The 27,162-nt window shown below is 42.4% G+C and overlaps 2 protein-coding genes across 14 annotated transcripts in view; one reads left to right on the top strand and one right to left on the bottom strand.

Moving 5' to 3' along the window:
- The window catches only part of ZNF592 (zinc finger protein 592), a 45,883-nt gene extending 36,731 nt beyond the window's left edge, over positions 1-9,152 (bottom strand). For 6 of the 13 annotated variants that reach the window (XM_072950834.1, XM_072950841.1, XM_072950831.1 and 3 more), the window contains exons 1-2: positions 8,491-8,677; positions 4,266-4,427 (exon numbers count right to left, since the gene is read on the bottom strand). The gene's annotated coding sequence lies outside the window, so the exon portion shown is untranslated. Of the gene's footprint in view, positions 1-4,265; positions 4,428-8,490; positions 8,679-9,030 lie in introns of those variants that run through there. The other 7 variants (XM_072950837.1, XM_072950836.1, XM_072950832.1 and 4 more) reach the window with 6 other exon arrangements.
- Positions 9,153-9,261: 109 nt separating this feature from the next.
- The window catches only part of SEC11A (SEC11 homolog A, signal peptidase complex subunit), a 52,990-nt gene continuing 35,089 nt past the window's right edge, over positions 9,262-27,162 (top strand). Inside the window, exons 1-2 of the mRNA XM_072950845.1 lie at positions 9,262-9,988; positions 14,920-15,041. The gene's annotated coding sequence lies outside the window, so the exon portion shown is untranslated. The remainder of the gene's footprint in view (positions 9,989-14,919; positions 15,042-27,162) is intronic.

The raw sequence follows: 27,162 nt of genomic DNA, 5'->3' as shown, positions 1-27,162 counted from the left end.
AAAAGCCCCCTTAAGACACTTCTGGTCTGGAAGCAAATTGTTCTCTAATTGCTTTCAATGGGAGAACTCCTCGAAGGCAAAGTTCATCTCACTTGATTCTTTTATGCTCCACAGAGCATCCAGCTCTGGGTTGGGCCCAGGGTGGGCCTTTCATAAGCAACTGCAAATAACTGATCAATGATGGCCCAATTGCAAAAAGGCTCCAAAGGATTTTATGGGTTTTTGTTTTGTTTGTTTTGTTTGAGGGATGGGTAATTACGTTGGTTTTTTTTTTTTCTTTAAATTTATTTTTTTAAGAGAAGTACTGGGGATTGAACCTAGGATCTCATGCATGCTAAGCATGCACTCTACCACTGAGCTATACTCCCCTTCCCCCAAAGGATTTTAAATACACATAAACATTCTAAGAATAACAGTAGTATTAATCACATACCTAATATTTTTAAGGGCCTGAAGATTTATAGCCTTAATGAAGTCTCAGACAGTGAAGCAGTTTTACAACCTCAGCCAGTACAGTTCAGGTTTGGGGAGTCTGTCTAACAAGGCAAAGGCAGAGAGCAGCCCATGCCCACACACACCAGAGCCTCAGCTGGGCCAAGCCCCAGACGGATCTCAACAGCTGCTCACTGCCCACCCCTGGACTCCCTTCTCCTTTGAAAATGCCAAAGCTCTGCCTCAGATGTGTTTTCAGGCCCTGGAATAGCCCTCAGAGGCTTGCAGATACAATGGACACCTCCCTTCAAGCCCTCTCTTTCTGGTCTCACTCTGCCCTTTGGCTTGCTAGAGAACAACGTCAACTTCAGGAACTGAACTGGCAGATAGGAGTAGCCTGCTGTAGACTGCAGCAAACCAGGGCAGTAAGAGCGGAGCCAGAGCCCACTCCACCGGCACACGTTCAGCTCCAGCTTGCCAAGGGCAGTGTGGGTAAACTGTTCCTATGCCTAAAGACTGGATGCATATGAGGAAGAAATAGCTCCCTGCCTCACCACCAGGATAGGCTGAACCTCCATAAGGAGGGAAATTCCAGGAATGTACGCGAGGCTTACACACAGGAACCCCTCTTGTTAGCATCCCCATGTCAATGTGTGGGAGACTGAGCTCTAAGGTCCATGGGAGGGGGCCCAGGACCATGTCCAAAAGGAATGGATTTGTTAGAAGCACTCCCCTGCAAAAAACACCCAACAAATGAAACTAGAAGTCAATTCGCACTTTTCTCATCAACCCTTCCCAGATGGGTGCAGCCTTGGCTCCCTAAATTCGGGGACTATCCCAATCAGAGGTCCTGGCCTAATTTTATCTGCCTGGGAGAGCTGTCTTTACTGCACACCTAACAAAGTCAGTGACCAAGGAGGGGTGGTTAGTTCCAACGTCATACCTCTTCTACAGGGATGTATTTCTGGGCAGTTTGAGTTTTTGCCTGAGGGCATTCAATAAAATTAAAAACACATTTACCATTTGTTTGTTTTTGTAAAGACAATATATAAGCCTATAGAAAATTCAAATGAAACCTACAGCCTGCATAGGACTCAATGGTGAAAAACTCAAAAGCTTCCCACTAAAATCTGGGACAAGACAAGGATGCCCACTCCTATTCAACATAGTCTTGGAAGTCCCAGCCACAGCAATCAGGCAAGAGAGAGAAATAAAAGGGATCCAAACTGGAAAAGAAGAGGTAAAAGTGTCACTATATGCAGATGACATGATACTATATATAGAAAACCCTAAAAGGTCCACACAAAAACTACTAGAAATAATCAAAGAATTCAGCAAGGTTGCAGGTTACAAGATTAACGTTCAAAAATCAGTTGCATTTCTTTACAATAATGATGAATCAACAGAAAAAGAAAGTAAAGAAACAATCCCCTTTAAAATAGCACCCAAAGTAATAAAATACCTAGGAATAAATCTAACCAAGAAGGTGAAAGACTTATACACAGAAAACTATAAAACACTGATTAAGGAAATTAAAGAAGAATTTAAAAAATGGAAAGATATCCCATGCTCCTGGATTGGAAGAATCAATATTGTTAAAATGGTCATACCGTCCAAGGCAATCTACAGATTTAATGCAATCCCTGTCAATATGTCCCCCCAGGACATATTTCACAGAACTAGAACAAATCATAATAAAATTTATATGGAACCACAAAAGATCTAGAATTGCCAAAATATTACTGAAGAAAAAGAAAGAGGCTGGAAGAATATCTCTCCCAGACTTCAGACAATACTATACAGCTACAGTAATCAAAACAGCATGGTATTGGTACAAAAACAGACATATGGACCAATGGAACAGAATAGAGAGCCCAGAAATGAACCCACAAACTTTTGGTCAACTAATCTTCAACAAAGGAGGCAAGAATATACAATGGAATAAAGACAGTCTCTTCAGCAAATGGTGTTGGGAAAACTGGATAGCAGCATGTAAGTCAGTGAAGCTAGAACACTCCCTTACACCATACACAAAAATCAACTCAAAATGGATCAAAGACTTAAACATAAAATAAGATACGATAAACCTCCTAGAAGAAAATAGAGGCAAAACATTATCTGACATACATCTCAAAAATGTTCTCCTAGGGCAGTCTACCCAAGCAATAGAAATAAAAGCAAGAATAAACAAATGGGACCTAATTAAACTTACAAGCTTCTGCACAGCAAAGGAAACCATAAGTAAAACAAAACAACAATCTACGGAATGGGAGAAAATTTTTGCAAATGAAACCGACAAAGGCTTGATCTCCAGAATATATAAGCAGCTCATACGACTTAATAAGAAACAACCAAACAACCCCATCCAAAAATGGGTAAAAGTCCTAAACAAGCAATTCTCCAAGGATCAATAGGCACATGAAAAAATGCTCAATATCACTAATTATCAGAGAAATGCAAATCAAAATTACAATGAGGTATCACCTCACACCAGTCAGAATGGCCATCATTCAAAAATCCACAAATGACAGATGCTGGAGAGGCTGTGGAGAAAGGGAAACCCTCCTACACTGCTGGTGGGAATGCAGTTTGGTGCAGCCACTGTGGAAAACAATATGGAGATTTCTCAAAAGACTAGGAATAGACTTACCATATGACCCAGGAATCCCGCTCCTGGGCATATATTCAGAAGGAACTCTACTTCAAAATGGCACCTGCACCCCAATATTCATATCAGCACTATTTACAATAGCCAAGACATGGAGACAGCCTAAATGTCCATCAACAGATGACTGGATAAAGAAGATGTGGTAAATTTATACAATGGAATACTACTCAGCCATTAAAATCAACAACATAATGCCATTTGCAGCAACATGGATGTCCCTGGAGAATGTCATTCTAAGTGAAGTAAGCCAGAAAGAGAAAGAAAAATACCATATGAGATCACTCATATGTGGAATCTAAAAAAAAAAAAACAAAACCAAAACAACAACAACAACAAAACAAAAAAACAAAAAACAAAGCATAAATACAAAACAGAAACAGACTCATAGACATAGAATACAAACTTGTGGTTGCCAAAGGGGCCGGGGGGAGGGATAGACTGGGAGTTCAAAATTTGTAGATACTGACAGGCATATGTAGAATAGACAAACAAGATTACACTGTATAGCACAGGGAAATATATACAAGATCTTGTGGCAGCTCATAGCAAAAAAAAGATGTGACAATAAATATATGTATGTTCACGTATAACTGAAAAATTGTGCTCTACACTGGAATTTCACACAACATTGTAAAATGACTATAACTCAATTAAAAAAATGTTTAAAAAAAAGAAAATTCAAGTGATAGGCAAGAATATAAAGAAAAAAGTAAAAACCACCCAATCCCACCACTCAGAGATAAGGAGATCGTACAGTAAACTCTGTCCTGCAGAGGAAGCAAACCTCTTCTGAGTGAAACCTAGAGTGGTTGCTCTTGCATCTCTGGATAAGCTTGTGGATTTAGTTTTGCAGAAGACCCTTAATGCTCCCCTTGACCCACTCAAAAAAAAATTTCAAGGGGCTCCAATAATTCTGGAGCTCACAAAGAGACATAACAAAGTTATACAGACGCCCTGTGTCACACACAGACTAATTCGAGGCCAGGAGTTCAGTAGACATACTCCTTTTCTTCACACAACATTGCGGCAGTCTTTCCACAGTCAGTCACACAAATAAACATCATCATCCTTTTCATCTCCTGGAGCATGTGAATGAGAGGAAGGGGGACACCATTTCCTCTTGATACAACACCTGAATCTGAAATGGAGAAAGCAAAGGACTTACCCAAAGTCACACAGTGAACAGAGGACAGCTGTTCTCTAAGTGCTGATGGGTTTGAGGAATGACTCTGTGGTGACACCAAACTCAAAACGTGTTCATTAACTTTTCTTTCAGTCATAAAAAGGATCCGACCTGTCATTTCAGCACACACATAAATACTTCTCACTGTCAAGTAAAAGCGAATAGTTGGCTGAAGTAGCACTTGGACCCCTAAAAACATTTCTCAAAATTAATAAACTATTGGATATCACATCCTACACTCCTAGGACATAAAGGGGGAGAACAATGGACCAGATGCCCACAAATGGAAACATGCACAGATTGTTCACAGACATCAACACTCAGAACTCTCTCCCGTTAAGGATATTCCTATTTTTGCAGGAAAAGAAAAAGTTAAAAGTCACATATAAAGATAGACCTTGAGACAAAGGCCTAATACAAACACTAAATATTAAAATGTTAACAGTAGCTCTAGGTTATAGGATTTATCGGTTAGTTTTATTTCATTTGTATACCTATCTGTATTGTCTAAATTTTCCACATGAATATTCTTTAGTAGAGTTTTAAAAGAAAAGTAATTAATCCACAATCTAGGTTGGTCTATTTGGGTTTTATTCTTTGCTGTAGGAAAAAATAGATTCAAAATTCTAGAGGGGCCACCACTCTTTCCAGTTTCATGGAAGCAAAAGGAAGTGTTAAGATGTAGCTCAAACCTCATGAAGATTCCAATCCAATAGGAAAGTTCACCATGACCAGGCTGAGTAGAGGGTAGGAATTATCACCTTCTCTTCTGTCTTCAGTGTGTAGGGAAGATAAAAATTCTAAACCAACCGCTCCTTCAAGTGCAACCAAAAGCCTCCCACCTCTTTCGAGAGTTCACAGACCTCTGCACCCAGAACAATTTCCAATCTATCTGTCCACAACTACCTCCCAGGCCACAAAATTATCCATACCACTTGGAATATGCATACCTTCTCCAATAACCCAATTCTAGGGAATACCCTTTCCAATATTTTATTTCTTAAAAAGTTATTCCTCCTTTTCCTTAAGTTTCACAAACACAGGATCTCACCCAAATGATACAGAAACATTCACTCTATCGATTAATAATCATTGTTAACTACACTGTACAAAGCTTGAGGAAAGATTCTGTTAACAGAAAGGGTTAGTTTTCATGGAGCCTGAGAAAAACAAAGGGGAATTGAAGAGCAAGAGTTTGTTAGTATGTTCCAGCCCTTGCCAGAAGTGGGGGTGGGGACCTAGGGGGGAAAGGCCATGGCCAAAGGACAAAACATCTGTCATTCTGCAGTTTCCTTCCTCGTGGCTAGTTAATACCCTGAGTTTATGCATCAGTCTCTTCCAAGTTTGGTTAGTCAGTCTCCCTGGACCTAATCAGCTCCGAGTGCCCTACAAAACTGAATTTCAGGCTTATGAAACTGAGAACCAGAACCCACCTAAACAACGTCACCCCCCAGAATGATATCTGTCTCCACTCTCTAACTGCAACGCCCATCAAGGTATGTATTAGATGTATCTAATACTCTCGGACAGGTCCTTGTGGCTTACAGAATTAAATCTAAACTTAACCTGCCTTTCACAGCTCTAACTCAGCTTCCCAGCCTCATCCCTGGACAAATCAAGCCTCTCATGCAGGCTCCATGCTTTCACACATGACTCTCACTACACAGAATGTCTTTTGTCCAGTTTATGTGCCTATAAAACTCTTACTCTTCCTCCAAAGCCCAGTGCAAAAGTCACCTTGGCCATGAAGCCTCCTCTACTGCCCCAGGCATCTAGGTCTTACTCTTCCAAAAGCTCTGGAAGTACAGGAGCTTTAGAGAACTTGTTAAGTACATTGTAGCTCATTCCTTTAAATATCTGACCTCCTCTGGATACTCTTAGCTTCTTGAGGGAAGGAGCTCACATTGTATCCATAAGCCCTAGCAGTGTCAAGACTGAAATGGGAGATCAATGTTGAATGATAGATCACATGGAACATTGGCATTATTTAGAGGAAAAGGGAGGGAAAAGAAGCTTCACAATATTCAAGAATTAAATTTTATCTGTATATTTAATCTAATCCAAAACGACAAGGCTGAAAGACAGGCAGCATGGATGTTTCAAAAAATTAAGTCATTGTAGCAACTAACATTTGAGCTAAGTTAATTTGATCAGCACAACACTTTTAGGAGGCAAGAACTTTTATCCGCATTTAAGCTGGAAAAAGCTTGAGGCTTTTCCAACCAGAAAACTGAGGCATAAGAGAGATTAAATAACTCAGAATCGTTCAGTTAGCAAGTGGTAAAAGCAAAATGCAAATTCAGTAGTCTGGTTCCAGAGCCAGTGGGTCTGGAATTAGGAAGATCTGGGTTTGAATCCAGATTAAGTTACAAATGTGGATTTGGATAAGTCATCTACCTCCTCCGAGTTTGTATATATAAAGGGGGCAGGACAACCCCTTTCTCTTAGAGCTCAGAGAAGATTAAATTAAATATGATAATGTTCGCAAAAGTCTCTAAAATTGATTCTCCCACATAACAGGCACTCCATAAATGTTAACTCATTTTCCCTTCTCTTCCTAAAAGCTGGGCAAAATGGTCTCTCTGAGGAAGAGGATCCTCCCCAGCCTGCTGGAGGCTTTTCATAGCTGATCCAGTGGTTAGGCCACTTGGGACACAGAAAGCCTTGCCTTACCTGCTTATCTCTGTCCATACCAGAGAACTTTTAAACTGTAAATATCATCATGTCACTCACTTAAAACCCTTCAAAGGTTCCTAATTACACTAGGGATACAATCCAAACTAAGGAGGGAAGGCATTCGGTCCCCAAGGCTCCCAGTGATCAGGCACACCTCTCCATAGACTTATCTCCCCTCTCCTTTTCCTCCTTGAGACACACAGGCCTCTTTCACTTCCTCCAACTTGCCAAGCTCTGTACTGCTCCACACATGGTTAACTCTTAACTCTCCCTCAGGTAGTCTCAGCCTAAATGTCACTTCCTCCAGGAAGCCTTCCCTGAACCCCCCAACCCAAATCAAGGCCCCTATCTCTCACCACTCTCTTCACCTTTCTTTCCTTGTACTCATCACAGTTTGAAATGATTAGTTTACCTCTTTCTTCAAAGTTTTATTCAAAAGACACCTTCTTAGGAGGCCTTTCCAGGCCACTTAGATGTAAGTTCAATCCCCACCCAATAACTCATATCCTCCTTCTCTATTTTCTTTTTCTCTTTAGCACTTATTAACAGACTATATTTTATTTTATTGTCTTCCCCTTCAACACCCACCACCCCAGTAGAATGAAAGCTTCATAAGGGCAGTTATTTTTGCTTGCTTTCTTTACAGCATCTAAAACAATGCCTGGCACATATTGGTTGCCAAATATTTGTTGTTGAATGAAATTTCAAGAGTATTTATTATTGGGTCTCCACACTAGTCTATGAGTTCAAGCTAAATCATGTCTATCTGGTTTACTACTGTACTCCCAACACCTAGTCCAGTGCCTGGCACATAGTAAATGCTCAGTAAAATTTTACTGAATGAATTAAAGCCATGACCAGCAGAAAAACTGGAAAATGGTAAAAAAAATATGTGGGCTAGCACCTTGCTTCCTCTTCTCTTTCACTGTATAATGTACCTGCAAGTTTGAGGAAACAGACCCCTCAAATCCCACCAAGCACCCAGCAGACCAGGCATCTGTCTATCCACATCCTGTATGCTCAGCCACACTGTACACAGCAACAGACGCACCCCACAGGCCCTCCACCAACAGAGCTGAAGGCAAGTGGGCCAGCCTTAGGCCAAATACCATCTTATCCCCAAGTCCCATTCTCCTACTGCCAGTCCTATTCCAGGCTAGTCCTGGGTGCCAGACATGTTTCCCCGGGTGGGATTATGGATTTATTTCAATCCAGGATTTTTAATGCCACCTCTGGCTTACTGAAAGAAAAAAAAAGTTAAAAAAAAAAATCCCTGAGCAGCTTCAGTAATCCTGGGGTGCTCCGAGGCAGGCATACCTAAGGTCATAAGGACCCCTCCCCCTCACACGCCCTGATCCAAGGCCAGGAGGCCATCTGTCCAGCAGACGCTCCCCGTCCTCCCTCGGGTCACATTGAGCCTCACCCCCCCCCCGCCCAGGTTGGCAGGAAGAGCCCCCTGCAGAGAGACAATTTCCACCCTGATCGACAGGCCTGGTCACCCCCAGGACCCCCAACTCTGGAGCAGGAATACCTGTCTGCTCCCGAAGAATCTCCCCCAGGTTCAGAACTTGGGCCGAGGTGGGGGGAGGGACTGAGGGGCGCCCAAAAAAGGTCGATCCCCCAAGTGTCTGCCCCGTCACGGCGCCAGCTCTTCGGGCGGCCGGGACGGTCCGACTGACAGGGAGCCCCGGCGGGGGAAAGTGGCACCGTTATGCGTGCCCGGGCGGGGGGCCGCGGGCCGACGCCGAGGGCGGCCGCCCGTCCCGCGCAGGGAGCACAGCATCGTGCCCGCCCGCCCGGCGGGGTAGCGGCGGGTCGCGGCGGCGGAAGGGGCAGGCGGCCCGTCCGCCGGGGGCGGGGTGGGGTGGCGGCCCGGGCCCGCCAGGCGGCGGTCGGGGGAAGTGGCTGCCGCCTCGGGCGGCGAGCAGGGTCCGCCTGGCTGCAGGGCCGGGCCGCGGCGCGGGCGCAGGCTCGGCCCCGGCTCCGCTCAGCCCCGACTCGGGCCGGGGCGGCCTAGGCGGCGGCCCCAGCCCACAGGCCCCGCCCGGCCCGGCCCGCGGGGGGCGCTTACCTGGCGGCGGCGGCGGCTGCAGGCCCCGGGCTCGGCCGCGCGCGTCCCCAGCGCCGGCTGCGGGAGCCACAACATGGCGACGGCGGTGGCGGGCGGGGCTGCGGCTCCGGGGGCGGAGCGGGGGCGGGAGCCGGCCTGGCGGCGGGACCTGGCTGGGGCCGCGGGCGGGGGTGGGGGGGCAGGCGGAAGGCGACTCGGACCTGGGCACCCGCCCAGGGCAGTGCGGCCTCTCGCTTCTCGCCTCCTGCCCCAAGCGGACCGCGCGGCACCGACCCGACGGCGGTGGCGGGCGGGGCGGGGGCGGCGCCGGGCCGGGCAGGGCTGGACCCTAGACCTCGCGGACCCGGGCCCGGCCCCTGGCCTCGCCTGCCCCGCCGGCCCCGCCTGCCCCGCGGAGCACTCGGCGCGGTTCCGGCCCGGCGCCCGCTCCCTGCGACCTGGGCCTCTCGTCCTCTGACGCGCCTCCCGGGCAGGGGCCTTAGGTCCGGGCCGAGGTCTCCCACTAGAGGGCCACGATCTGCCTACGCGGCTGTCTCGCCCCAGCGGACGGCGAGCGCCTCTGGAGCCGGGACGGCGTCCTCTTCCCTCAAATCTGGCACGTAGTGGGGCCTAGTAGGCTGCTAAACGAAAGGAAGTGAGGTGGCTGGAGCCTAGCACTTAGTAGGTGCGCCCCAAATGTTTGGACATTGCTGGATCGAGGGACTTGCACACAAGCCTGGAGGTGCGGGGCACTCTGACATGTTGCCTCTGGGGTCACCGTGACACTCGCGGTGAACAGAGTTGGAAGCCTGACAACGGGTGCCTCCCAGGGCTAGACTGCGAGACCCTGAGTTCCTAGGGAAGCTATAACTGTGCAAGGTGAGAACTGAGAGAGGCGGGCAAATGGCCAGGAAGGTGACCGGCAGGACCTTCCGAGAACCAGCGTACCTGGAAACGGCGGTGTGAAGGTGGCAGCTAGGTGAGAGTGTGACAGCACGGGATGAGGCCCTGGTGAGCGCCCACTGCCAACCATGGAGAAATGCCTTTTGAAGAACCAGGAAAGAGACACCAATTTGCAAAAGGGGAGGAACTAACTTTCAGCCAGGGCCTGCTGTGGCCAGGCTCTAAGCTGAGTTGAGCACTTGAGTGGGGAGTATGTGGTGAAGAAATGAAGGCAGTAAAAGGTGATGATTCTTTCCAGAAGTTTGGCAAGGAGAGGGAGAAAAAAGTAGGCCTATAGCTCCGGCGGTAGTAAGAGTAAGGGGGAGAGGTGTTTTTTCTTTTTTCAATTTGAGGAGGAGCAAAGGAGCTAAGAGGGGGGAGCATAAAAGATACGAAATAGGATAACTAATAGTGCATGATCTCAGAAAAGGAAAAGGAGATAGGGCTTGGGGAGGGGGAGGAAGAAATCAGAGAAGAGACACACCTCTCTCTAGGTTTAAAGGATACGTAAAGACAGAAATATTTTGAGGTGGGGAGGTATGCATGACATTAACTGTAAATATTTTGAGGTAGGGAGGCATGTATACTCAGCCTTGCATGTTTCCATGATCAACTGATCAGTCAACCATAGTCCTGCTGGGCTCACTGCCGTTTAAAACTTAAGTGCAATTGGCTCAAACCCCTATTTCACTTAGAGAGGGAAACTCAGCGTATCTGCCAATATTTCAAAAAGATTCATGCGGGAACTTACATTCATCCAAATTATCACTGGCCCCAATTTCCTATTTCCAAAAACAAAACAAAACAAAACTTCATTGTGCTCTTTGAGGAAATTTATCACTATACCCTGGATACCAGTCCATTTATATTCCCCCAAAATATGGCATCATATGTGAAAACAAGCAAAATGCCCAGTGTTATATGATTGTTAAATTATAGTTCATTTGTAACCATTAAAAATCATGCTGAAGAAAAAAATTAATGACATAGGAAATACTTGTAATTCGAAAGCACATCATAAGATGATATGATACGAGCTTGCAATATATAAACACATATAAATGTGTATCACACATAGATTTTAAAACTGGACTTTTATTTTCTTCTGTGACTTTTATATTTTCTTATTTTTATGGTAGTACATTAACGTGTACCTTGAAATCAGGAAAAATGATATTTTTAAATACATTTTAAAAGGATTTTTAAGAGGTTTTTTTTTTAAAGGTATTTATGGAGTTCAAAATAAAGATATTAAGAATCAGGAAAGGAAATTGGAAATGGATCTTTGAAAGATGGATGGGGGAGGGTATAGCTCAGTGGTAGAATGTGTGCCTAGCACGCATGAGGTCCTGAGTTCAATCACCAGTACCTCCATTAAAATTAAATATATAAATAACCTAATTACCCTCCCCCCCAAAAAAGATGGGACTTTAGCAAGCAGAGACGGACTAGTTGAGGAGGCTGCCCTGTGCAGAAGGAACAGTATCACTAATCAAAGACATGGAATAAGTTCAGCAAACACCAAGAGGTCAGCTTGGAGCAAAGGATTCATGTGGGAGAAATATAGGTGAATCAGTCTGGAAAGGTAAGGCAGGCTATGGCGTTGAATGCCAAGTTCAACACTTTGTAATTTGTACGTTGGGAGACTCTGGGGCTTGAACTGTACAGGTGATAAATTTTAAAGTAAATTTTCCTGTATGAGGTTCTAGATCTTAACCCTGCTGTCCTGATGATATTTGGATATTTGATTGACTCAGAGTGAAGAGGTAGGGGCAGCAGTTTTTTCATTCCAGTTGTTTATAGAATGAGAAGTGGTCATTGCTTCTCCGGTTACTCTTTACTATAATTTTTATTCACAAGGCAATTTTACAGAGCAAATTAGTAAAGAGAGAAAATGAAAGAAAGGAGAAATGTGCACTTTAAATCAATGCTTTGCAAAAACTTTTTTTTTTTACAGCTTTTCATGAGGTTGGCTTTTTTTAGATTTCATAAGTAAGTGAAATCATACAGTATTTGTCTTTCTCTATCTGATTTATTTCACTTAGCATAATGTTCTCAAGATCTATCCATGTTGTCAAAAGTGGCATGATTTCCTTCTTTTTCATGACTGAATAATATTCTTTGCACTCTTTTCTGACCATGACCCTCCATAAGAAATATATTCCACATTTCAACCCAGAATATACACACATGTGTACACAGGCACACACACCTCTGAAACAAAAAGTTTCATGAAATATTACCATTATTTCATGCAATGCATGCTGATATTTTCAACTTTATTATTTTTTATTTCTTTTTAAATACTGGGCCTACTACATTGATCTTGTGATCTATTATAGGGCTACAAAACGCCTTAAGAGACATGGAAAAAAGATTATACTATTATTCCCTGCTACATTTGCATTTCTCAAACAGCCATTCAGACAATGACCTTAAATTTGCCATGTTTACATGCCCCAGAAATCAGCAGGACAGACAAGACTCTTTCAGGATGTGGTGGGGGAGGGGATAGGAGGATTGGCAGAAGCCATGTTTGGATTTCTCTTACCTTCTCCGTAAATATTTCCTGATATCAACATTTCTCAAGAGCTATAAATGTTTTCTCTTTTGTCTAGCTTGAGACCCAGGCCGAACCTCAAACAAAGCTAGACTACTACCAGATTATCAGAGACAATGTTTCATTTGAATGAACAGAATCACGGACTAAAATGAAAGGGAAACTAATGTATCTTAATTGGGGAAAATAGAAGCCATCATATCCAACACGGTTGGAGTATTCCAGGGACAGTAAGTGCTACCCCTGTCCTAGAAGTTTGAACTAGTGAAAAGATGAAAATATCAACTTTATTACCAATAAAGCTGAGCTGAGGAATGTCTTGGATGACGACCAATAAGCTTTTGACCATTCTTTGAATTAAAATAATCTCCCCCAAAACTCCAGCCTTCATTTTGTAGAGACCTAGCAACTTGAACCATGTCTGATTAAAGAAGACTGCACTCTCTCTAAGAGCAGGCAGACCCAAAATCACCCATTAGGTAAGTCACTCCTCCTGGAAGAACCAGAACAAATTCTTTCCTACCTGCCCTCCTATGGGGGAAAAAGATTAGGGAATAAGGATTTATCCCTACACAAACAAATTGGATCTGGCCCAGTAGTTGGTCAGTTAATTAGAAAAGTATATTACAGCAGTAAATTATAAAAAGTGGTAAATACATACCTTAACATTTTATTTTTACTTCACACCTATAAGGAACACCCACTTGCCAATCTTTTGATGTGAGGCCAAACCTTTTCTTTGAGCAAAAGTGGTGATTAGAGTTCTTGAGTTGTCTTTCCTACATAATTCATATCCGTGATATATTTTCTGTGCTTTCCAATTAATTTCTTTAAAGTTAACTGAGGACTTAAAACTTCTTGCAAAGCAATATTACCAGAGGCCCCTTTAAAAAAGAAAAAATCCTCTGTAATTGTCTCACCCAGATCTAGTTTGACAGTAATTTTCAACTAGTCTTTAATTTATATTTCCAAAGCATTCAACTGGTATTTCATAGAAACAGCTCTTTTTCATGTTTATGTCTCATCAGTTTATGTGATTTTAATTAAATTAATTATACTCTGGCAAACAGCTGTCATAAGCAGTTTTGGGACCAAACACAACAGACTCTTTTTAGACATCTAATTCAGCTAGTAGGAAGAAGTGTGTAGGTATTCCAGAGATGGACTAACTAGTCCAAAACATTCAGCAGGCATGGGCAGTAGTCAGTATGTTTATTTGGAGGGAAGGGAAAGGGTTGATTACAGAGAGTCCATTAAAAGAAGGCCAGTTAATGCTCATAAACAAATATAACCAACTCTGGGTGCATATAGCTAAACATTCTTCTTCCATCATTTATCCATTTTATAAATGTTTATTGCTATTCAGGACAGTGCCAGGCACTATGCTAGATCCTGAGGAAGCACAGCTCACTGATGAGGAAGAAACTAGTATGTAAACAAGATGAAGAGGCAGAGTGGAGAACAAATGTTCAGGAGCAAATCCCTTTACCTTCTCTCCACTCCATCCCCTCAAAAGCACTGTCCCTCATTCCCATTTAGCCAAAATATAGCTCTAAATGGCTTGGGATTGGTATGGTTATCACAGAAGTCCGAATGGTAACACCACCTACACTACATTAGCTTTATATATATGCATATATCTTAAGTACTTTCCAATGCTAATAAGATGATGCATTGATGAGATGGTACATTCAGAGAAAGCTGTGGCAGAGGGAATTGGTATAATCCTCTTCAAAAGCAATTTGACAATACTTCTGAAAAGCCTTAATAGAGATGTGACTCTTTTTTGACTCATCAATACCACTCCTAGAAATTTTTCCTCAAGAATTAATCCTCCCCAAAAGAGAATGGCCACATGCACAGTATTTACTATAACCTTATTTTTGAAAGTTTGAGACATATGAATGATTAAGTAACTTATGGTATGCAACACTGTATAAATTACTATCGAGTACACACACAATGGGGTAAGAGAAAATATTTGATTACATATTAAATGAAAAAAGATACAGTTTGCTCAATTATACTAAGAACCACTGAATTATATACTTTAAAAGGGTGAGCCTTGTGAATCATATCCATTTTTTTTTAAAAAGAAACAATTCTGTATTTTTGCTTTTGTATCAGCCAAAATCAGCAGGAAACAGATGGGCCCCTCAAATATGTAACTGAAGAAAGAAAGTTAATGAAGGGACAGAGGACAAAGATGAGGGAAACCAACAAAGGATAATAAAGCACCCCAGGGCTATTACCTGCTCAGAAGCCATTATCAACCACAGGCCTGAAGGGGCAAAGAGATGGAACCAGTGCTCAGTTGACAGCCAACAGCTGAAGGAGAGGGAGGGCCAGTGGGAACTTAGAGGAATATAGCTCACTCTTTCTGTCTCTCTTTTTCTAATCTCCTGCAGTACCTCCTACTGGCTGAATTCAAGAGGAAGCCTAAGGGCAAGGGAGTCCAGATGACACTCTCCTTCAAGGTTAGCCTCTGGAGAAGGATAGAGAGTGGATCTGAAGGCAGAATACCCAGCAGGTATGTAATCATATAACAGTGTGAGAACTGTCTAAGCATATGGCCAAAGGCCAAGGGAACCTGGAAAAGCAGTCTTTCTAGATAAAAAGTGGAGATAGTTGGAGAAGGGGTAGGCTAGGTAGAGATGGCAGGAAAGATTGTTAACTCAGGCTGAGACGAGGATGAGAGCCCAGCACGGGAACAATTTATCATTTGGTCAAATTCTGAGCTCTGGAAGAGATTAGTAGGAGATACAGAGCTAAATTAGACAAGAGTATGAAAAATTCTTTCCCTATTATCTATTACGCTGTATTTCTCTTTCCCAACTAAATTTCATGCCTTCAACAAATAATTGTTTAGTACTTATTATGTGCCAGAAACTGTTAGGCCCTGGGGATTGAGGAAGGAACACAGGTAACATCCTTGCTCACTTGGAGTTTACATCTTGGTGGGAGGAGTTGAACAACAGACAAGTAAAGTGCTAGAACAAAAGCACAGGAGATCAGGGAAATAAATTTCTGCCCATTCTGCCTTGTAGAAAACTCTTGATTTAGGCCATACATGCCCACACACACCAGAGCTCCTGAGTAAATCTGGACTTTTGTATCTCTCACCTGGACTAAGACCAGACTATCCTAATTGATCTTCCTGCCTCCAGCACACTCCAACCGGTCCTCCACTCTGCTGTGAGAATCTTTCTGAAATGAATCTTGCTAGTACCCTGCTTTGAAAAGTACCCCCCAATGTTCTGATTTGCTTATCATGTGGAATCATGCCTCACCTCATTATCATGGACCTTATCTTCTGGATCCCTCACTTGCATGTACCTCTCTCATTCTCCTTTTCTACCAACACTAATTATCTCTAGTCTATTGGGCATGTTGCCCTTTCTCTCCTTCCTGTCCCTTTGTGCTGCTCCTTCCATTTGGAATGCTCTCCAAAACCTCCCCGCTTCCTCCCAAATTTGGCAATCCTCTCCTTATTCCTTTAAATCCATTAACTGTCACCTCTTTGGTCAAACTTTCCAGATCTCCCCTGGTGTGAGGGAGTATCTTCCAGTTCCTGCCTTTGTGTTACCAGTATATGTTATAGGTACTTCTCAGTGTATTTACCATACCATATAATCCTATGTCCTAGAGCTCAGGTGTACAGGATTGGGTTAAACATGACCCATGGGTCAGGGACTCTATATATTGGTTCATGTGTGACGCTCTTTTGTTACTTATCCACCCTAAAAACTAGAATTGAGAGCTTACATATATTCCCCCCATACAGTGTTTAATCTTTTTTTCTTCCAGTTTTGTTGAGATATAATTGATACACAGTACTGTGTAAGTTTACAGTGTACAGCATAACGATTTGAATTACATCATGAAATGATTACCACAGTAAGTTTAGTGAACATTCATCGTCTCATATAGATTCAAAATAAAAGAAAAAGAAAAAAATGTTTTCCTTGTGATAAGAGCTCTTAGGATTTACTCTATCAGCAACTTTCATAACATACACCAGTGTTCATTATATTACTCATGTTGTACATTGCATTCCTAGTACTTATATCTTATAACTGGAAGATTGTACCTTTTGACAACCTTCATCCAGTTCCCAGACCCCCTCACCCCACTCTCCCACCCACCTGCATGCCTCTGGCAACCATGCATCTGATCTCTTTTTCTGTGAGTTTGTCTGCTTGTTTCTTTGGGGTTTGTTGTTGTTGTTGTTGTTTTTAATATAATTGACCTGTAACACTATGTTAGTTCCTGGCATACAACATAGTGATTCAATATTTCTACACATTACAAAATGATCACCATCTCATTGCTTAATCTGTTTATCATTTTCTTGCTCTTAAAAATATTTTACCTAAAAATATTTTATTTAAAAAAATTTTAATTGTCCTAGCTTTATAAACATTTAAAGTTAAAAAGTGTTGCATTTTAAGAAAGTTGCAGTTGAATGTGTTTATATGTATTATAAGCTATATGTATTTTCTCTTGCAAAATATCTTTTTGTATCTTTTTGCCTACTTTTCTATTGGTTATCCTTTTCTCATTAATTTTCAAGATTTCTTTATATTTTTTCTTTATATGTTCTTTGCAGTTTTTCTTTTCTTAGAAATCAAGTACACTAAACTTTTTAAAAATTTTCAAATATTTGTATATGTCTTATAAGTATATATTTATGTGTGTGTAAAAATATGCATACATATTCCTAAAACATACTTTTAAAATTTATTTTACTTTTTAATTTTTTATTGTTGTGAGGGGTATATATATATGTATTGTTAATAGTTTTCTTTATTAAAATGGTACTATTCCCTACATAATATCCTGGGACTTCTTTTTCACTTTTCATGTTATGTTACTAAGACTCATCTCAGGCTTGTTGCATGTAGTTGAGTTTATTTATTGTGGCTGCTATAGACTATTTCAGTATGTGAATATGCTAATGTTACTTTATCCTGGCAGCAGCAGAAGCTTTTGGTACACTGTGTTCTTCCCTTTCTGTGTTCTTCCCTTTGGCCCACATCTGATTTCAGCCAAATGTGTGGTGGCCAGTTTTGTGGGACCTCCCATTTACTAACAATGTCCACTGCCAGAGGCCTTGGGCCTCTCCAGTTCTGCTTTAGGCCCCTTCTTTTGGGGGGAGGCAATTAGGTTTATTTAATTAAAATATTTGTTATGGAGGTACTGGGATTTGAACCCAGGACTTCATGCTTGGTAGGCATGCTCTCTACCTCTAGAGCTAAGCCCTCCCCCAGGACTATCTTGAATGCTGCAGAGCCTTCACAGCCCTCTCCCAGGCACAGACTGAAAGTAAAGAGAATTTACCCTCAAGCAGTGGGGGATGTGAGCCAAGAGATAAATGTCCTGTCTCTCTTTCTTCAGATGGACGATTCTAGGAGGCATCTTGTATATTTCTCAGATGTCTCCCTGGAATCACACTCCTTACATTGGCTTTTCCTGCTACTTTGCCTCACTGTCCCTCTTTCCTTCGCTCTTGCTGCCTGAAATCACTTCCCCAATAAACAACCTGCACCCAAGTCCTTGTCTCTGCTTTAGGGGACCTCAAACTAATGCAACCAATTTCCTGATAATGAGCACTTGGATTGTTGTAGGTTTTTGCTGTTGCAAAAGTGCTCCTAAGATTGAACCTAGGACCTCATGGGTCCTACCACTTGAGCTGTACCCTCTCCTAGTTTGTACTTCTTGATGATTAATGGAGCTGAACATATATTCATTTATTTATTGACCATAAATATTTCATCTTCTGGGAATTATCTTTTCAAAGCTTTTTCCCATTCTCTCTTTAGATGATTGTCCTTTCCTCATTAATTTTACCAATTTTTTGACACATGTGGTGATTCTCCTTTAGAACTCAGGTGCTCAAAATAAAGTTAACCATAATCTTCACTGAATATGACATTATTTACCTATTTACAAAATTAATGCATGCTTGAGGGGAGGATTATAGCTCAGTGGTAGAGTGTGTGCTTAGCATACATGAAGTCCTGGGTTCAGTCCCCAGTACCTCTGTTAAAAAGTAATATCAAACAAACAAATAAACAAACAAACAAACAAACCTGATTACCTTCATCTCACCCCCCAAAACCAAAAATAAAATCCAAAATTAAAAAAAAATCCCTTCAAATTAATGCATGCTTGTTGTAAAAGAAACATGTAAAAAATACAAATATGTTTAACTTAGTTTTCATTACTAGTGGCTTTACCCCACCTCCAAGCAGGAATAATTTCCATGAATAATTCGCCACCCCATATTTTGGGGATTTTATTGTCACAACTATCTCTCAGATTAGATTGATAATTTCTCAAGGGTAAGGACTATCGTATTCATCTTTGTATTCCTAGGCCCAGGCAGAGTGCCTGGCTTAGACCACAAATGGAATACATTATTGTTGAGTGAACCGCTGAAAGCTGGGCTACAGCAGAAATTTTGAAGTTACCAGAAGACTTCACTTGGGAACAGAGGGCTCAAGTGAAAGAAAAGTGGGAGATAGCACTGGTGAAATGTGCTGGGGCTAGATTACCGAAAGCCTTGGCCGTTGGGCCACAGTGTTTAATTTTTATCTTGGAGGCAGCCAGCCAGGAAAGCATTCAAGACTTTTCAGGTGGAGGGAGGCTATTTGTTCTTATGTTTTTACCAGTGACAGAATTAGAACAAAAAACTGACAATCCAATCATCTAATGGCAATGTACAGGATGTAAGGGGGAGGAGTTTGGGGAAAATGAAACTGAAGACAGAAAAATGAATGAATCAAGAAGTAATTAATTTAGGGGGGCACAGACTCCCATGAAAACTGTTTATTTCACAAAAATAGACATAAACTCAAGCCCATGCACTTTTAAGGAACCCTTTGATTTGTGTTGATTATTCTAAGAGTGAGAGAATAAGAATAAACCACAGAGGCAGGGTGTGTTCATTCATTTAAACATGTTTATCCATCTCCTGCTACATGCAAGGCACTGTGCTGAGTGCTGAGAACAGACACTGTCCAGTTTGAGGCGTGGGATACTGTATGGCATGGTGGCCAAGAGCACAGACTCTGAACCCAACTGTCTGGTTTCAAACTCCTGCCAGGTGTTTGGAATCTTGGCTAATTTACTGAATCCATCTGCACTCCACAGATGTTTGACAGAGACAGTACTATCACCACCCTCATGATTAAGGGAATCCTACATCTCCATAAAACAGAATTCTTGGCATGCAGAGAGCCCTCAGCAGAGCTGTAAGGCAGAAACCAGAGTGGAGAGCAAGAGGAGGAAGCAGAGAGCACAGGTTTGATTTCAAGAACTTTGGCTAAAACAGAAGAGGAGAAAGAAGACTAGAGGGGGAAGTAAGGGCAAGGAAGAATTTTTTTTTTTTTTATCTGAAAGAAATCCTCAATGCTGACAGGGAGAATGTAGCAGAGGGGGAGAGGCTGCAGAACATCACTGCTGATCTGTTCTTTCCCTCTAAGGGTACCCAGATGACAGGATGGCAAGGGCTCTCTGGCAAAGGTAGAAGGCCTGGTGACAGCTAGGAAGCCACTTCCGCTTGTGAGCTGGAGGGGTGGTGCCAGTGTGGCTGCAGGTGCTGGCTCTGAAGTAACCCCAGGCAAGTAAGAAGGAATGTCACCAATGGGGGAGGGGCGAGGAGTGGCGGCTGGTGGGAGGTTTGTGGAGAGAGGAAAAATTGTGACATACCATTTAAAGTTGGGATGGTCAGTGACTAGAGGAAGGAGACAAGACTGTCAGGAGCCGGGAAATTTGTAAAGATACTGTGAGCTGGTGTTGAGATGAGTTAAGGCCGTGGGACCCAAGGCCACGATCAGAGCATGTTTGTAGTATGCAGTAAATAATTGCTCCACGCATGCGTCAATTATATAAGATTTAGAACAAAGAAAATAGAAGTACGCATGTGCTAGAGATATTCTGTAAGCCTAATGAACAAAGAAACTCAGACCACGCATGTGCTGACAGAAAACAGATAAAAGTAGGACAGGTGCATCATAGGCGCACCTTCCTGTGGCGATAAAGTGTTGTTAACCCCATGGTGTCTCCGGCTGAAGTCTGTCCAGCAGTATGGCAACTCCTCGTGCATTTTTTCGTTTGGGCCGCTCACCTCCTAGAACCCCACATCAGCCTCCCTCGGCTGACAGATACTGTCTGGTTGGGTAACTTCCGGTGGTCCCGGGAGCTATAAGAGGAGGAAAGCATCAAAAGAAGTGGTGCTGAGAGCCAAATGTCATGGTAGTGAAGTTGTGGAGGATGCAGACGGATAGGAGCTGCTGGACTTGCCAACTGATTGGTCATTTCTGAAGTCGTGTCTTGAGGGTCACTAGAGTGTCAGAGCAGATGACGTATGGCAGAGAAGGAAGGAGAGAAAGAACGGCAAACAGTAAACCACATGCACACCAAGAACACTGACTGTGAAGTGAAAGGGCAAAGTAAGACCTTAACCAAAGAGAGTAACTAAGTCAGTGAGGTGTATTTTTCTTTCTAAAGGTCAGGAAAGCTATATATATAAATTTTTTTTTTAAATAAGGTAAAGGCAGCACTTGTACATGCTGGCAGGAACAGAGGCCCCAAAAGTCAGGAGGGGCAGGATGCAAGCATAATGTGGTTAATAAGCAGCTCCTCTGAGCCAGGTGTTTTCCATAAGACTAGGTTTTCCCCAATTTATAGAGGAGGAAACAGGCTCAGAGAAGTGAAGTCTCTTGCCCCAAGTCACACTGCTAGTATGTGGCAGAGTCAGGATTTGAATCCAGGTCCTATGGCTGTAAAGCATCAGAGCTTGCCTACCCCTACCATAGACAAGCAGAAAAGTTGGCACTTCTGAGGAGGAATAAAAGTGTATGGGTTTTTTAATTTGGCACGATTGAGAAAGTCTCACTTTATGTAGAAGAAAATTCAGGGCAGAGAACAGCACTCACCTTTCTGCAGGGAAAGAATTCATTGGACACAGACAAAAAAAGTTACAGCTGAAGACTCAGGACACTTGCCTGGCCAGTTCATTCACCCAAATTTCTACCCAAATGGTTGCTTCATGGGAGAATCAATCTTCTCTTAATTCGAGGGAATGGAGGGGGAAAGAGTTTTTGCATATCGACCAATTATTTATTACAATTAGCAGCTTGAGGCATTTTGTAGAGCATTTCTCATCTATTGATATTTTATGATAGATGACTTCAAAATACCTGCCTAAAGAACAGACCTCATTTCTTTTTGCCAAACTCCCACATGCAGTAAACACCGAGTAAACCAAACCACGGCCAAAGGGAACTGCATAGTGTAATAGTCAGGTCACAGGCTATGACCAGAAACAGAAACTGAGAGCTTTGGTGAGAGAACTGAGCAAACAGGACCCAAGATCAGGACATGGGGGCAGACCCTGTTGCCACACCAAAGTTCCAGCCCCAGAGGTCACACCAAAGGCCATGGAGAACATACCAGGGTTCAAGGGCATCTAGTAGACCAGAAAAGACTGAAAAAGCAGATCTGAGCAGAAAAGAGATAGTCACCTGATCCAGCCTGCACATTAACCTCTATGTGCCTACAAATGCAACTTTAAATAATCTAGTAGCCATATTCAAAAGAGCGAAAGGAAACAGGGGAAATTACATTTAATGTATTTTATTTAACTCAGTATATCAAAAGTATTGTCATTTCAACTTGTAATCAATATGACCAGTAGTTTTCCTTCCCTTTTTCATACTAAGTCTTCCATATCTGGGGCGTATATTTTACTTGCAGCGCATCTCAGTTCAGACTAGCCCTAATTCAAGTGCTCAGGGGCCCATGTGGCCAGGGGCTTTTGTGTCGGACAGCCCAGGCTTAGAGAAAACCATCCTTCACATTTTGACATTCAAGTGTTTTGTCTATATATTTTTCTTTTCTTTTTTCTTTCTTTCTTTCAGAACATGTTGAATTGAGTAGGGCTGGATTGTAAAGGAAGTGAGTAAAAACTCTCATATTCTGAGAGTTTCAAATTTGAAATTTTAAATGTTTCAAGTGTAACTCTCCCAGTTAATTTTCTTTCTACCCCCAAGAGATGGCTATTTTGTTTGTTTGTCTGTTTTTGTATTTGTGTTTGTTTTTGTTTTTTAGCCCCACAGTGCACAGAATCCCTTGGGAAGCTAAAAAGGCAGGGAGGGAGTGGGAGACAGGTGCAACCAAACGTTCATTCCTTTTGTTCACTTGTTTGTTCATTTTTTCTCTCATAACAAAAGTTACTAAACATCAACCATGGATCAGTTGTGCCTAGGGCTAGTTTTACAGGCATCTTCCCTGGCTTGTGAAACCTACAATTTAGCAGGAATGCCAGACAAATAATTAAAATTAAATATTGTGATAGGGGAAATATGAGAGGCTGAGTGGCTATCTAGGAGAATAATTTAACCCATTCTTGGAGAGATAAGAGAAGGTCTTTGGCATGGAGGAGGGAATGAAGATTGCCTAAAGTGTGGGCTAAGAAAAGGGCGAAGAGAAGGCTAGAAAATGCTTGAGGCAGAAAGAGCAGAGGTAGGGAAGGACCAGAAGCCTTTGTGGAACTGAAAGAAGTTCACTGCGGTTGGGGCCCCCAGGGGAGGAGGTAAGGCTGGTATCATGCATTTTCCTCTGGGCAGCCTCGTTAACAGCAGGAGTTGGAAGGCAGGATGTTGACAAATCTGGAATAGGCAGCTCCAGCACAGGAAGTACTCCACCCCAGACATATTCCTTCACCAGTTCAGTTCAGGTTTACTAGTGAGAGACTCAAATGGGTTAACAAGCTCTTCTTTCTAAAAGCAAGACTCTCTCATATGGTGATTATTCTCTTTTCAGATTATGTCAGGCCTTGAAATTTTATTTTTGATTCAGAAAACTGAACATGATTGACGTTCCATGCACTAAAGGATACATAAAAGTATGTATAAAATACAGGAGTGGAACTATAATGAAGTTATGCCCAGGGGAGATCTGAGCGGGCTTCACACAGCAAATGACACTTAAACAGGGTCTGGAAGAAGACATAGGCATTTTTCAGATCTTGAAGTGGAAGGACATTCTGAAAATGATAATAACATAGTAATAGCTGTTATTATTAAATGTCAGGAACTGTGCCAGTGGTTTAATTTACATTCTTAGTTCACTTTATCTTCATATAAACCCCTAGCTAACATAATCCCTGTTAGGGAAACTAAAGTACAAAGAGGTAAATTAACATGTCTAGAGTCACACAGTTTGTAAAGGATAAAGCAGTTTGGTTAGAGTTTCATTAAACCCTCTGTCACATCCTGCAGCTGCAAGAGTTTGCATATACCTGGATTGTAAGGTAAGGGGTTGGTAAAGAATCAGAGATCAAACTGATGAGGAAGGCAGTGGCCCAATCATGCAGTTTCAGCATGAGCACCCCAAAGACAGGCTCATAGTAGCCTTTAGGTTAATGTTTTTTTCTTTCTTTCTTTTCTTTTTTTTTTTTTAGTGGAGGTACTGAGGATTCAACCTAGGACCTCATGCATGCTAAGCATGCGCTCTACCACTAAGCTGTACCACCCCACCTAGTTTAATATTTTTTATCACTTGAGTGCATATATAAATGATTGCTAATGATCGTATCTTTGAATGTGGTTACATTAAGAGAATATTATATTCAAATCCAGATTTACACAAACCACATTTCTAGTGGTGATTCATTGTCTCAACAGTTTCCCACCGGATCCCTTAAGCTACCAAGAGAAGCCAATTCCCTGTCATTAGCAATAGGATGTAAAAGCTCAAAAGGCAACTCATCAGTGATAGAGGAGGCATAAGCCCCAATCAGAGGGAAGAGGCTACGGTTGCCCCCACTCTTGGCCCTTCACCCACAGGAGCTCCACATTCACAATATGGCTCTCTCCTAAGAACTAAAAAACAAACAGCAAGGCCTCTTTCTTCTTTTAGCCAAAGCAGAATGGCCAAACAGGAAACTGATGCTCCCCCTCCCCCCACATATACACACATACCAACCCTGAAGGCCAATACTTCCTTCTCCCAGCTGCCCTTGCAGCTGTCCAGGACTTTTTAAAGACAGCTCTCCAAAAATATTCCAGGGAGACTTGAGTGACTCTAATAATCTCTCTGCACAGAAGACACCTTTGATTTGGGGGAAATGATACTTCTTCTTGACACCCCATGTTACCCAAGCTACTGTATCTTTTAAAACCTGTATCTCTGATGTCCACAGTCACTGGGTTGGTGGGCAGAAATTCCCATTTCTTTAGCCTCTGATCTGACCTTGGGGAGGCTTGTGGATAGACCCTCCCGGAAAACCCAGGTAGATCCTTTTGGGATGTGGCTCCAGATGAGGCTTCCAATGTGGCCTGTGTGCTGACCTGCCCTGATATACCCAGGCCACTTCCTTTCCTGGCAGGATCATAGGGAGGCCTTCTCCTTCCACTTACCACTTCTTTCATTGGGAAGGTCAAAGAGAAACTGGTGAGATCAGAGTTTTTTTGAATAAGTTTTTAAAAAATGAAGTTGACTTTGCTTCTGCTGGTATCCATCCTTGATTTATACAGAAGTGATTAACCAGGGCGCAATTATAGAATGACAGACTTTCTTAGGCCTAAGCATTTGGACATCAGTTTGAACCCACTTCTTGTTTTTAATAATTATTAACACTGATTGTCCATTTACCATTTGTCATCCATTGTGCTAGCAGCTTTATTAACATGTACTATCTTGTTTAACCTTCAAATTATGAAAATGATTTTCTATTCCCATTTTACACACCAGAAAACTGAAGATAAAAAACAGTTAATTGATTGGCCCAAGATCATGCAGCTAGTGAATGGTTGATCCGTGATTCTAAATCAATTTGGCCTGAGTTACTCTCTAATAAGGTACTTCCTTCAGGCAGTCCAGCAGGCTATATATAAAGGAAAATACCAGGCATGCCATTGTGATTGATGGGGTCCAAAAGACTACGTGTTGGGAAGATTGACAGCCCAGTGAGCGGAGAAAATAGCATGTCAGAGCCCCACATTTGGAAAAGTTAATTCCTTAGGCTTTACATCTTTATCTGGTCTGGGATCACCTGTCCTAAATATCTGAATTATTTTCATGAGAGACACTGTTTCCACCCCAGCACTGCAGGGAAACCTCATTAAGCCGTTCCAGATCTGCCCAGTTTATATTAATCTCTCCATGTCCCATTCCTTCCTAATGGATTCTTTTCATCCCATTATTTCTTGCTCAGCCTATCTTTTCTTCAAAACTGTAAGCTCCCAGGAATGAAGTCTGGGTATTAGCCATCTCCCCACACCTAACCCCATTTCTAATCTGTGCTTGACATTCCTCTGTTACAATGCAAAGCTGACCCAGCTGTGGCTTCCCTCACAAGTCTCCTTTGACTTAGGCCATGCCTGAAAGATTCTTTTCTTCTCTAGTTTCTGTAGCATGTGTAGGCTAGCAGTTATACCTGAACTTGTTTCCTTTCATAAAGATGCCTTTTTTTTTTTTTTCCCTGCTGCAAATGATGCTGAAAGCTCTTCGGGGACTAGGGCTGTATCTTCTGCTTTTTACTTTGATAATACACTTTCAGCCTTACACACACACACACACACACACACACACACACACACTCTGTGGGCCACCATCCCCGTAAATCTGAGTGAGGATAATCCTATCCTGAGTGTCATTCTTGATCCTTCTGTCTCTGGGAGGGCTGGGCCTCCTGGGCTTTAAGGCCTCCATTCATTCGTTTGACAATCTTTTTTTTTTTTTTTGAGATGAGGAGGTAATTAGATTTATTCACTTATTTTAATAGTGGTACTGCGGATTGAACCCAGGAGCTCATGCATGCTAGGCATGCACTCTACCACTGAGCTATACCTTCCCCCTCATTTGACAACTTTTCTTGAGTGTTTGTTTCGTGTGAGATGTTGGGGGTACATAGATAAGTAATAAGGCCCTTGCCCTCAGAAAACTCAGAGTCTGATGAGAGAAACAGATATACAATTAGATGATGAATATGCAGATATGAGAAGTACTGTGAAGGCTCCCCAGAGAAGGTGGGAATGAGCTGAATTTGAAAGGAAAGGAGGAATAAAAAGTGCTGGGGTGAGGTGGAGGCCTTTTCAGGCAGAGGAAGCAGCTTACTCCAAAGTGAGAGTATGCAGCATTCAGAGAACTACACACTCTCAAATGTGAGAAGAGTGAGACTAGTCAGAGAAGTAGGCAGGGGCCAGATCACAAAGTGCCCTTTGTAGCACGCTAAGGAATTTGATCTTATCCTGCAAGTCAGGAGCCTCTACTGAAAGATTTTATGTAAGGAAGTAATATCATCAAATTAATGGTGTGGTTAAAGTATTCTGGCTGCAGTGTGGAGAATACATTGGAATGAGGCAAGACATGGGAGGAAGACTGCAGGGGCTGGGAGACTGATTAGGAGTTCACTGCAAGAATCAGGATAAGTGACAGTAGCATGAGCCAAGGTAGTGACCGTGGGAGTGGAGAGAGTAGATGAATAAGAGACATATTAAGAAAGTAGAATGGGGGGAGGTGGGTATAGCTCAGTGGTAGAGTACATGCTTAGCATGCACAAGGTCATGGGTTCAATCCTCAGTACCTCCATTAAAAAAAAAGAGAGAAAAGAAAGTAGAATAACAAGACTTGGTGACTAA

The sequence above is a fragment of the Vicugna pacos genome, chromosome 27 (genome assembly GCF_048564905.1).
Source record: "Vicugna pacos chromosome 27, VicPac4, whole genome shotgun sequence".
NCBI lineage: Eukaryota > Metazoa > Chordata > Mammalia > Artiodactyla > Camelidae > Vicugna > Vicugna pacos.
Note: the sequence above shows the minus strand (reverse complement) of the source record. Positions and strands in the feature narration are given on the sequence as shown.